An 11,113-nucleotide genomic window follows, 5' to 3' on the forward strand; every position below is an offset into this window, starting at 1 on the left:
CAATTTTCTGCATTTCTGTGTTTTTTGGTTTGTGCACAGTTAGGCGCACAGTTAGTTAATTAAGCAGGTTATTAATTAGGTGAACCACTGATTAGCGAGGGGGAGGTTATAAAAAAATCAAAAATATTTAAGCGTGAGTGACTGGGGGGATCACTAGAGAAGGCAATGCACCTCCCGAAGCTCCATAGCCTAGTACTAGTATGTTTAGCCGTTTCATGGAAACATTAGGTAGAGCTACTCGCTCGGAACCTGATGCAAATGAAGCACACGAAGGGGGTGGGGAAGTGGACTCTCCTTTCACATCGCACGTGGACCCCACACCCCCAAAGAGTGTCCATGTGGATATCCTGCCAACTTCTTACCAAGAAGGCCCTGTTGAGCTGCCTCCTTCAGAAGTTCCCTCTAGAGTACCGTTGGTGACAAGTAAAACCACGGGGAGCAACATTGCTTCTACCTCACAAGAAACCGTTAACACGTCGACTCTAGAAGGATTATTCATTAATGATCATTGGACATACGACCTCCACACTGAGGTGTTGACGGATCTACACTCTGGCCACGCCTACCATGTAGGATGGATAGAGATTGTACAATCCACCTCTAGTGCCACGAGCATCGAAGATCAACAAAAAATGATCTGTAATGTTATCCATGGCATTATTCAATCAGAAAGGCAAAACCGAGGGGTACATATACTCTCAACTGGCCCCATGAGATTTCTGGATACGAGCAAGGCTCAACAGCCTACTCTATCACAAATGGAGACTCCTCTAATGAGTCCCATGGACCCATCTTACGTCATTTCACCTGGGGTCTCTATGCAATCTGAGCCTCCGAGCGACAACTTTAGCTTCCCTAACTTGGCTCAACCCTCTATTAAGGAAAACACAGTGCTCACTCCAGGGATAGGCCTGACAGAGAATGTACCGATGACATCTACGGTTAGCGCAGTGCCACTACCTAGTGTCGTAGTACCTAATATGGGGCCTCGACCGTATGTGCCTCTAGCCCCTTATGCACACATGGCCCCCACACCTCCAATTGTACCACTTGTTTATGCTCCTTGAGTGCCGCTCCCTAGCCCTTATCCGAGTGGACCTATGCCCGGTTATGTTCCATATCCTGCATCATCCACACATATGCCAAGACCGGTACCCGTCCCTCTCCCACATATGATTCCAAGAGTACCTCCACCGGCCCTGCCTCCTCACATAGGTGACTTGGCAGCGTTTGCTCAAACCATAGGTCGATCTATCGCGGAAAATATGCGTCATGCATCTGATAAAGAGCCTAGAAGTAAGGCAGTACAAATTTCCAAACTCACGCAAAAATTCAATGGGGACGAAGATGCTAGAAAACACATTGAAGTGTTTGAACAAGTATGTGATTCCTTAGGGGAACGCAACGAACTACATAAGTTCAATGCCTTAAGCTTGACATTAAGTGGGAAGGCTGGAGATTGGTATAGACCCTAAGGGTGGATGAGAAAACAATCTACCCTACCCTTCGAAGGTTGTTTCTAAAGGAGTACATACGAGAAGGTGTGCTTTGGGGTGTAGCATCTCAGCTACAGAAGGCCGAACGTAAGGAAGGAGAGTCAGTAAGGGACTTCATTAGTCGTCTAAAGCACTTAAACTCTCACTGCCCTGTAAATGAGCGCTTCAACAATAACCAACTGCTTGATCGATTCATTCGAGGGTTGAGGAATGAAGGAATCTATAATGGACTAGTGATTAGAGGTATCACAACCTGGGAAGATGTCACTGCCAATGCAATCCAATTAGAGGACAACTTGATGATAGCAGGCATGAGGGTGTCTACTGACACGAGATCCACTAGCTCACAAGACATTGAGTATGAACCCATGACTGCAAAGCCCATTGCCAATGAGCCAAAGGTATTTGAGACATTCTTGACAGACCTCACCAAGGAAATCCAAGAGTCTCTTAAGGATAATCGACCCCCTCAAAATAGTCACATGTATCCAAGAAGGGAGCAACAATGGTGTTCCATTTGCTTAGGTCCACATAGCACTAGTGAGTGCCCTACGTTTAGAGTAAAATTTAATGGAACTTGCAATGTATGTGGTAGGTATGGTCACCAAGATAAGGATTGTTTAATGATCAAACGTATGATGGCAAATAGACCACCTGTAGCCTGGACGGATGCACCTCGAGCTCCTGTATTGATGCCTGCTCCACCTGTTGAGCAACTACCGCAACACATGGTCCCTAGATCTCAAAATGTTGTACCAGCTACACCGCTACCACCTCCTGTGCTAGGACCGCAGCCCCCGCATCCAAGAGTCGCCCCTATGAACCAAGTGGGTTGCGAGCCATCTAATGCTTATGCAGATGGCTGTGAGGAGGAAATAGACACTAGTATTGCCTACGGACTTGATACATTGGAAGAGTGTCCTATATACTACATGGAAGATTGTTGGGGGCAAGTCAAGCTGGTTTATCAAGCTGCTGCTCTCGCATCCAGAGGTCAAAATATCAACACCCAGGCTAGGAGGCCACCTCTTCAATGCTACGAGTGTGGTGGACCACATCGGGCAGCGGAGTGCCCTATTAGGCTGCAAAAGAACGTTGCACAGATGCAAATGAATCAAGGGAGCACGTCTGCAATGCCAATACTCACATGTAATCGTTGTGGCATAGATCACTTGATTGCCCAATGCCCCTATAACCCAAATGCGCCTAAAATCACACCCCTAAGTTTGGTCGAAATTGCTAGTGTGACATCGCCAATACCACCCGTCGCACCCGCTTATGCGATTACACGGTCCATGCTTCAAGGGCCAGGCCATATCCTCGAAGAGAGAGATACCGCGTCAGTTATCCAAGCAAAGAAAAAGAAGACACGAAGGAAGAGGTTGCAGAATACGGGAAATTCAAAGCCAAGTTCCAAAACAAACATAGGAACAGGAGATGACCCCGTGTATATGAATGACCTCGAGGATGATTCAGATTCAATCGAGACAATGGAGACTAGAACCAATACCACAAAGGGAAAGACCGACAAAGAAAACCGTAACATGGAACCAAATGAAAACCTAATAAGAGAAAACCATAAAGAGCCTCTGAAAACACCACAAGTGTTTCCAAATCCAATCCAAGACCCCCAAGATAAATCGCAGGGGCAAAAAGGGAAGAATCGTAAAAAGAAGATTGGGACGTACCCAAACCCAGTAGACGAGATTGAGCAGGTGAAACATCTAAGAGGTTTAGTGGAGGAGACTCAAAGGAAACTAGAACCAGAACCCATGCATGTCAAAATTCATGACACAGTGTTTCCCACGCAAGTTCATCCACCCCACATGAACCATAGACCGTTAGCCATATCTAGTATCATCCAAGAAGGGACTGAGGACGGGATATCAGAAAGTGAGCATACACCCTTCTTGTTGGAAAGGATGTTTAACGAAGGAATACCTGATCCCATTGAGGAATATGAGATTCCATCCTCACCAGTTCCTAGTCAAGGACCTACACCCTGCAAAATGCCAATGAATGTTGCCAAACTAGTGGACTTCATGTCTTCTGAGGTCCAAACCACGATCATAGCAAAGCTGTATGGAGATCCTGAGTCATTCCTTGCACTTCGAGCATTCCTTAACGGAGAGCTACGAACAGGATTACCGCAGTTTGCGCCACCAAATAGGCCTGACTCGATTATGATTGATGAGAAAAATCATGTGCAATCACTTGACTTAGATGGACACGAGTCTGTGATCGAGGTACCCATTAACGAATTAGGGCAGTATTTTGAAGGCGACGAGTCTAATGCGACCCTACCCATCACTACCAAGGGATTAACTATAAAGGGAATTCTTGATGGTGGTGCGGGAGTTAGCATCGTTACAAAAGATTGTTGGGAATCCATGGGAAAACCCCGCCTCAGTGTTACTAACATTGTGGTAAAGATGGCAAATGGTACCATAGCCAAACCTATGGGGATGCTCAAGGATCTTAAGATCAAAGTTCTAGGACACAAGGTACGACATACGTTCATTGTAATGGATTTCTCTAAACACCTTATGTCATATGAAATGATTTTAGGACGACCATTCATGAGGGAAGCACAAATGGTTCATGATTGGTCTAAAAATCATGTCTATTTGCAATTCCAAGACTCTGTCCTTAGAGTGGATTTGGTGACTGGTAAGGTACACCCCTTAGGGAGTAAAACCATTATTGATCATCGCTCTGACACCACAGTTCACTCGGCCCCACTACAATATTGTTACACTTGTAAGAAGGATACAAACATTGGCCAAGATTCTCCTTACATGGATGTGTTACCGGGTATGACGGAATCAGACAACGTAGACTGGGTACACCTAGCTGCAACCATAGATACCTGGGGAAATAGAGGAACCACTTGGGTCACACCAGAGGGGGAAGAGGTACCACAAATTGCACCTCTGAACATGATAAGTGCCATACATGCATCTTCTAAGGGCAAGGCAATTGTAGACCAATTTGACAGTGACACCGATAGCTCAATAGAAGACTTTGACCAACACGACTCAGACACTGACTCCCAGAGTGAAACGGATTCTGAATCTCATGAATTAGAGAGTGGAGCAAGTTCAGAGTCAAAACATTTGGAAGGATCGAGCACATCAACCGATGAGAGCTCCTCCGAGAATGAAGAGGACACCAACGAGGACTCCTTTAGTGAGCCAGATCTAAATGCAAATCAAAAGCAGGTCTCAAATAAGAAAAAGAAAAACTTTAAGAGGCGTCGATATCGAGCCAATGTACGTGCTAGGATAAAAAAGAAGAGATCCTCAGCAGAATGGCTCAGTTATATAGGAGCATGTGATGCTCATCGTAAATTGGTAGACGGTTGGGGTGAATATCTCCAAAATGTTATGTGGTGTAGACCACGACCCCATGACATAGCCCAATTAGAGATCATAGACAAGCCAAAGTTGAGCCGCACTGCAAGGAGGCGTCAAAACCAAGAGTTAGCTCGACAACACAAGAAAGTAGAAATGGAAGCACAGACCAAAGCACAACCAGAGTCCACAGACTTGCATCCTGCACCAGAACATTTCAAATCTTACACCACGGGGGAAGCAAAGGTTGTGTACACAAAAGCCCAAAGAATACCTATCGATGGGAATAACGGAATCTATGATGGTCCGGCAATAGTTAAAGAAATAGAATTAGCCGACCTCGGTGAAGAATCAAAACCTGTTTTTATTGCCCAAGACCTCACAGAAGTTGAAGAGGCGGTCCTCAAAGAGCTTCTCAAGGAATTCAAGGACATATTCGCTTGGACATACCATGATATGAAAGGTGTTCCACCTTCTATGGTCCAACATACAATCCCTATGATTAGCACTGCGAAGCCCGTACAACAAAGACCCTACCCGATGAATCCTAAGTACGCAAGGATCATTCAAGAAGAACTAGAAATATATCCTATTGAACACTCTGAATGGGTGTCTCCAATAGTTATCGTGCCAAAAAAGAATGGGAAACTCAGGGTGTGCGTGGACCTCAAAAAAGTTAATGCAGCTACTAGAAGAGACCATTACCCCCTACCATATTTCGAACATGTACTCGAAAGAGTTGCAGGCAAGGAAGCTTATAGCTTTCTAGATGGGTACTCAGGCTAAAACCAAATCATGATAGCGCTAGAGGACCAAGCTAAAACTGCCTTCATCACAGAATTTGGCGTGTTTGCATTTCGTCTGATGGCTTTTGGCTTAACAAATGCCCCTGCTACATTCCAACGATTAATAAACACTGCTTTTAAAGAATATTTGAGAGAGTTTTGTGAAGCTTTCTTAGACGACCTTTGTGTTTACTCTTCTTGGAAAGAACATCTATCATGTTTGCGGAAGGTGTTTGAAAAGTGTAGGTTATATCGTATCTCATTGAACCCGTTCAAATGCCAATTTTGGGTCAAGCATGGAGTTATTTTAGGGAATATAGTATCTAAGAATGGTATCTCAACCGATGAGAGCAAAATTATAGTGATTCTAGAGTTACCACCACCAACCAATTACAAGGGAGTTCAAAGGTTCATGGGACACGTGGGTTATTATCGACGGTTTATTTTATTTTTTGCTGAGATAGCACGTCCTTTGTACAAGCTTCTCATTGAATTTAAATGGAATGAAGAGTGTGACCAGGCCTATGAACAATTGAAGAAAACACTAGCAAGTGCTCCAATTTTAAGGACACCTAACTGGGATGTCATTTTCCATGTGCATATTGATGCATCAAACTTTGCTATTGGGTGTGTTCTCACTCAACCAGGAGAACATAAATTGGACTATCCCATTAGCTTTGCAAGCCGTCAATTGAACGATGCTGAAAGGAACTACACCACTACAGAGAGAGAAGGTTTAGCAATGGTTTATGCAGTAAAGAAATTTCGTTGCTACCTTCTGGCAAACAAGTTTGTATTTTATGTGGATCATCAAGCGTTGCTGTATCTGGTAAACAAGCCATGCTCCACAGGAAGAATCACACGATGGTTGTTAATTCTTCTGGAGTTTGATTTCACGATTGTAGTGAGACCCTGTAAAAGGCACGTCATGGCTGATCATTTGTCTCGCATACCCAATGGTGAAGCCCCTACAGGAGTTGATGATGAATTACCCGATACTTCGCTATTCATAGTTGAGACTATGCCTGAATGGAGTGAGAACATTGTTATCTTTTTAGTTAATGGTTTTCCACCCAAGGAACTTCGTAAGGATATCGCTCGAAGGCTAGTAAAAGAATGTGAACCCTATTGTTTGATTGCCGGAACTCTGTATAGATTAGGCAAGGACGATATTCTTAGGCGTTGTGCCCGTGAGGATGAATATTTGTATATCTTGCAAGAAGCACATATGGGCATAGCAGGAGGACATTTTTCAGGAGACCTGACTGCTAGAAAGGTGCTGCAATCAGGCTATTGGTGGCCAACTTTATTTAAGGATGCATCACTTTTTACAAAAGGGTGTGATGAGTGCCAACTTTACAAGACCACACAGCGCAAAGACAGAATGCCCTTACATCCTATTAAAGTAACCCAACCATCTCAAAAATGGGGCTTAGACTTTGTAGGTCCAATTAGTCCCGCAGATCGCAACACTCAATCTCGATATATTCTAGTTGCTATGGACTATGTAACAAAGTGGGCTGAAGCTAAGGCTTCACAAAAAGCTGACGCGAGGACAACAGCTAAGTTTATTTTTGAGAAAATTATCACAAGATTTGGTTTCCCTTTTGAAATTTTTAGTGATAATGGTACCCATTTTATAAATGAGGTAATAAGAGAGCTTACCACGACCTTTATGATATCCCACCATAAGTCTACACCTTATTACCCACAAGCTAATGGACAAGCCGAGAGCACCAACAAGACTCTAATCTCTATTTTAACGAAGACGGTAGAAGCTCATCGCACTAATTGGGATTTGAAGTTGACATCTGCTCTATGGGCTTATCGTACTGCTTATAAAGTGGCTATTAATTGTACGCCATTCAAAATGGTATACGGCCAAGAAGCGGTTATGCCTTGGGAGTTTGTCATTCCTAGTCTTAGGGTAGCTTCGCAAGAAGGATGGAATGGTAACCCCTTAACCGAGCGTTTGTATATCTTAGAAAAACTAGACGAAGAGAGACAGTTGGCTGTGCAAAATGCTCTTGTGGAAAAGGATAGGAGAAAGAAGTGGTTTGATCGCCATGTGAAGGACAAGGACATCAAAGTTGGTGATAAAGTCCTTATGTATGGAGTACGTAAAGATAAGAAAAAGTTGAAATATGCTGGTAAAGGACCATATAGAGTATGTGAAATTACCCCACAAGGTACCCTTCGTGTGGAAACTCTTGATGGAGTTGAAACCATTGGATTCCTCAATGGGAGTAAATTCAAAAGATATTATGATCCTTTAAGCCAAGAAGAACTACGGGCCATTCATCAAAAGAAGTCCGCCAAAGCACAAACCGAGTTAAACAAGATACAAGCTCAAGCTGAGGCTAAGGAGCGACAACAACGTATAAGACAAAAACGAGAGGCTAACCTTGGAGTCACAAATGCATTCCACGTGGAAATCGAAGAGGATGGGTTGGAATCTGACACACCTCTACGATACCCTATTGAGTTAAATAGTGCCTATGGAAAAGTGCTATATAACGCCCTATTGGACACGGGTGCTAAATATAATCTGCTATCCTATGGGGTGTGGTGTCAGTTAGGGAAGCCACCTCTATCTGAGAGTATTATCCAAGTCAAGGGTGTCAACAAGAAAAAAACTACGGTTTTTGGAATCTGGCACACTTCTGTCAGTTATGACAATGAAATTGTAGCTCAAGACTTTTTGGTCATGCCTACTGGAACTATGGAGGGTAATATAAACCTAGGACGCACGTGGATGATAGCCACCAAATGCACTATTGATTGGGGGACTGGGGGTGTCACAACGCAAAAACCAACTCTTATCCCTACCACTCAAGCCATAGTCCCTGAGATATTGCCTAAGGAAATAAAACCCAAGACATTGCATGTCCAATAGGTTGAACCATACGTCCCCATAGCCCAACTCTCTAGATCTTCAACTGATGTAGTTGAAAGAAAGCTTGAGACACACAATAACCATCCTAATATAACAAAGAAAGCATACAAGTGGGTCCCTAAAGATTCTTTAGTAACCATGGCTGATGCTAAAAAACGGAAGCCTCGTAAGAAACGTCCCACTCGCTCCAAGAAATGTAAGAAAACGTGGCGCTGGATTCCTAAACGACTATTAAAAGCCCAAGGATACTATGATGGAAATGAGAAAATTTGGGTACCTAAACGTAAGATGTGTCCCTTCCTATCGACAACAAACCCATATGAGTCAAATAGTGTAACGCTAAAGCCAATGGCAGACCGTGGGAAGGGAAAGATCACAGAATGCTACACACCTAGTCCAGAGCTAGTTTGGGCTCCAAGGCAAACCCAATTTATTCCACCTAGCTCAGGAAGAGGGGGAGTTCCATGAAGCTTCTAGCTCCTCATGTAATACATCCATAGAGGTAAAAGCTTCTACACAGCCTCCATCTATAGTAATGGACCTCAATGAAGCTACAAAAGAATCCACACCTCCTAGTGTTCAAGAATCACCTGATAAACCACTTCAAGTTCGATCCTGGGAGAGTACCTTACCACCCTTGCAACTCGATGAGGCACCTAGGGTAATAGAAAACTAATGGCAAAAATCCTTACCTATTACCAACTGGAACAATTGGTTTCAAAGGGTGACAAGCTCATTTCAAATGGTATGATCTACCCAAGGAAGGAGGGAGTGTTTGTGGACATCCATCATTCACTTGCTTCCCTCTCAACCTTTCTCCCTCACCTCTTAATCTCCGATCTTAGGGAATGTAGATATAAAACCTTATACTCACAAAAACAAGATAACAAAGTAAAAGAGCAAGAGCCATAACACAAATCATAAAAACAAATTATGCACAAGAACACGACCCTTGTAATATTTGCACTCTAACCATCATCTATTTGCGTGTACAGATATGGCTAGTACGCTAGAGTCATCCACTCCTGCCTTGGGTGAGAGGTACCCTCATTACTTTTCACAAATATTTCACATGGTCTTTCCAGTGCTTGCATGTGAATGGGATTTGATAGGTACGCTAGCATGTGAGAGGAATTTTGAGGAGTTAGAATGGCTGATACGTCTCTTGACCACGTCTGATCCATACTTAGTAGAGAGCGTTTCTCCCATTGCACAAGCCTACCCTTTTGACCAAGATGACTATAGGCGTCTAGTGACCTTCTTAGTAAACATGGGCACCTATGATGAAGAAGAAAATTCACAGGACTACACGGATGGCACATATGGTCTCATGGATGATGACTTTGTTTATCTCGACGACGAGGATAGGGGTTTAGCCTTAGGGTTTCCCCCCAACCTCTACAATATCCTATTCCCTTGACTCTCTAGGGGGAGTGCAAATAATTAGGTTAGGGTTCCTTATGTTTTTTGTTGTGTTCAATAAGTGTTGGTACCTTTTTCCACTAATGTGCCTTCTGGAGGTATTCCTTTTGTTTCCTAGTGTGTACATGAGCGTGTTGCTATTGATAGGATTTGGACCTTCATGGAACCTTTCTCTCGTTCACACTTCAAATCAAGCGCGACCATCAACACAAACAGGTGTTTTATGTCCATTAGCATTGCCCTTATCTTTTTGCATCCATGTTTGTCTGCTTTGATTGTGATTGGTAGCATAATATTCAGCGCATTTGCTTAGTATCAAACATTTAATTCAACGTAATGTTTTGTCATAATCACTTGTCTAGGTTTAAAAATCAAGCAGTCCGACTAAGCTAGTTTGACCAAGCTAGGTATTAGAAATCTTCTCTTAATACCATGGGGAATGACTTCCTAATACGCAATGGTTACTTAGGTTCTTAATCCGATTTAGGCAGCATTGTGTGAAATGTACTAGGGCTTTCTAGTGGGCTTAACCCTATTGACCTTTAGCTTAAGTATTATAAAGGGAATTAAATGTGATGAGCCTGGGGAGGGTAACAGTGTTATATGACCCCCCAAAGTTACAAAATTAAAATGTTGAAAATGAACAAACAAAAAATCAAAGTGCCACAATGTAAAATTTTAAGCTGGAAGAGAAATCCCTGTTTAAATTGGTACTTCACTCACATGTATCGCCTATGGTACTAGAGCCCTAGAGGTTCCCAGTGTGGGCGCTTTTCATTGAAAAGCAAAAAACCCAAGGCATACAAAATAAGCACACATCAAAATTGAATCAATGTGAAAAGACTTTGGGGGGTCAAAGAAAAGGTAATCAGTCAGGCGATGATTTCATGAGAAATTCCTTTTATCGTAGCTTAACTACAAGGTCTTCTAGGTATAGCCTCTAGTCAGCCCTCGAACATCAAATACTTGGCTCTCGTGATTAAACAACTTAATTGACCAGAAAAAATTGAAAAGTTACCCATGGTATTAATAGTCGAGCTCTAGTGCCTTTTGACCGTTAAATTAGCGACCCCGGACTTGTTTAATTTTTTACCTTTACATCTGTTTATGCATTTGATTATATTGCAATTTAATGTTTATTGCTGACAAATTGTCTAAAAT

Source organism: Adiantum capillus-veneris, chromosome 12, assembly GCF_014529385.1.
Source record: "Adiantum capillus-veneris isolate H3 chromosome 12, ASM1452938v2, whole genome shotgun sequence".
Taxonomy (NCBI): Eukaryota; Viridiplantae; Streptophyta; class Polypodiopsida; order Polypodiales; family Pteridaceae; genus Adiantum; species Adiantum capillus-veneris.